Source organism: Schistocerca serialis, unplaced genomic scaffold (assembly GCF_023864345.2).
Source record: "Schistocerca serialis cubense isolate TAMUIC-IGC-003099 unplaced genomic scaffold, iqSchSeri2.2 HiC_scaffold_1142, whole genome shotgun sequence".
Taxonomy (NCBI): domain Eukaryota; kingdom Metazoa; phylum Arthropoda; class Insecta; order Orthoptera; family Acrididae; genus Schistocerca; species Schistocerca serialis.
Window position 1 is genome coordinate 317,501 of NW_026047340.1, and position 2,500 is coordinate 320,000.

At 63.6% G+C, this 2,500-nt stretch overlaps 1 pseudogene; it reads left to right on the plus strand.

Annotated features, from left to right (window-relative positions):
* LOC126432546 (large subunit ribosomal RNA) overlaps nt 1-2,500 on the plus strand; it is a 7,804-nt pseudogene that overhangs the window by 2,040 nt on the left and 3,264 nt on the right.

The window sequence follows — 2,500 nt, forward strand, 5'->3', positions numbered from 1 at the left end:
TAGAGATGCTCGTCGGGGTAACCCAAAAGGACCCGGAGACGCCGTCGGGAGATCGGGGAAGAGTTTTCTTTTCTGCATGAGCGTTCGAGTTCCCTGGAATCCTCTAGCAGGGAGATAGGGTTTGGAACGCGAAGAGCACCGCAGTTGCGGCGGTGTCCCGATCTTCCCCTCGGACCTTGAAAATCCGGGAGAGGGCCACGTGGAGGTGTCGCGCCGGTTCGTACCCATATCCGCAGCAGGTCTCCAAGGTGAAGAGCCTCTAGTCGATAGAATAATGTAGGTAAGGGAAGTCGGCAAATTGGATCCGTAACTTCGGGATAAGGATTGGCTCTGAGGATCGGGGCGTGTCGGGCTTGGTCGGGAAGTGGGTCAGCGCTAACGTGCCGGGCCTGGGCGAGGTGAGTGCCGTAGGGGTGCCGGTAAGTGCGGGCGTTTAGCGCGGGCGTGGTCTGCTCTCGCCGTTGGTCGGCCTCGTGCTGGCCGGCGGTGCAGGATGCGCGCGCCTGCGCGGCGTTCGCGCCCCGGTGCTTCAACCTGCGTGCAGGATCCGAGCTCGGTCCCGTGCCTTGGCCTCCCACGGATCTTCCTTGCTGCGAGGCCGCGTCCGCCTTAGCGTGCTCCTCCGGGGGCGCGCGGGTGCGCGGATTCTCTTCGGCCGCCATTCAACGATCAACTCAGAACTGGCACGGACTGGGGGAATCCGACTGTCTAATTAAAACAAAGCATTGCGATGGCCCTAGCGGGTGTTGACGCAATGTGATTTCTGCCCAGTGCTCTGAATGTCAACGTGAAGAAATTCAAGCAAGCGCGGGTAAACGGCGGGAGTAACTATGACTCTTAGCCTCTCCTCTCCTGCGGTCTTCTCCCCTTCTCGTGGGCCCGCTGATTTTCGCAGAGTGGAAGACCGCACCAGGGGCTTGGGGGGGTTACCAGCCCCCCCTCGCACTATCCCTTTTCTTAGTTGGGGGCAGTATTCAGAGAAAAAGTGGTGGCCCTTCCGCTGAAGGTGCCACCCCAACTCCCCCAGCACCTAGCCGGCCAACCGGCCGTGCCGAAAATCTTGTAACTTTTGCAGCTGTATACGCCTGTAGTGAGTGCCACCGCAGCTTCACCACCAAGAACGGTCTCGGGGTCCATCGCCGCCGCCAACACCTTGCGGCCGCCAACGCGGAGATCGTCACGGAGAGGCATCGCGCGAGGTGGACGGAGGAAGAAGTCCTGTCGCTCGCCAAGGCGGAGGCCGAACTGTTCCTCGAGAGGGACGCCCGGTTCTTCTTTGTAAATCAAGAGCTCATCAGGATGTTCCCCGACCGAACGCTTGAGGCAATCAAGTGCCGACGGCGGCAAGCTGCCCACAAGCAGCTTGTCCGCCAATTCATGGAGGCGCTTGAGATCGGTCGGGGGGAAGAGCCGGCGTCCCGCCGGGGAGCAGCGAGCCCGCTGCCTGACGCGGGCGAGGCCGCTGCGCCGCCCGTCGACGCAGCCGAGGACTTCGCGGCCGACACCACCGGGCCGCCGCCGGAGGGGCCGACTGACGCCGCCATCTGGGAGCATCTGGCGGGGCTACCCGCTTCCGCCCAGCGTTTCTCTGCCCTGGATCGTGTCATAGGTCTGGGGCGGGGCACGCCGCCCGATGTCATCCTGGGCATGCTCCCGGATGCCCTTGCGTCGGTCGGGTCCAGAGGGGAGAGATCGATCACCAGGACACAGCGGCCGCGCCAACCATCGAAGCGGCCGCCTGCCGCGCCGCCGACGCAGAAGCGCAAGCGGCGCCGCTGGGAGTACGCGAGAACGCAGGATGCCTTCCGACGGTCGCGTGCACGTTGCGTGCGCGGCCTCTTGGATGGCACCCTGCTCCAGCCGCCACCTGCCATCCCTGGTCTGCTGGACTTCTGGGGGGACCTCTTCACCAAGAAGCCCGTCTCCACCGCGGGCTTCATTCGTGACCGCCTCCTCCCGCACTCGGAGCCTGTCGCTCCCGAGTGCCTATGGGGGCCGGTCACACATGAGGAGGTCGCCGCCGCGTTGCCGCCCAGGGGATCAGCAGCCGGGCCGGACGGCCTTACCCCAGCGGAGTTGCGGCGCCTGCCGCACGAAGTCCTGGTGAAAGTGATGAATCTCTTCCTTCTGGCCCGCGCCCTTCCGGAACGCCTGCTTCGCGCGCGAACGTCCCTTCTCCCGAAGACGGCTGCACCAACATCCCCCGCTGACTTTCGCCCCATTACGGTCTGCTCGGTGTTGGCGCGGACCTTTCACAAGGTTCTCGCGTCACGCCTGATGCGCGCATGTGCTGTGGACGAACGTCAGCGGGCATTCATCCCTCGGGATGGGATGTTGGAAAATACCTTCATCTTGGACACTGCTCTCACCGACGCAGTTCGCTCCTGCCGCTCTGTCTTTGTGGCATCGATCGACGTATCTAAGGCATTCGATTCGGTAGATCATGCTGCCCTTCGCCCCGTGCTGAAGGCGCATGGCCTGCCGGATTGTTTTGTCGAGT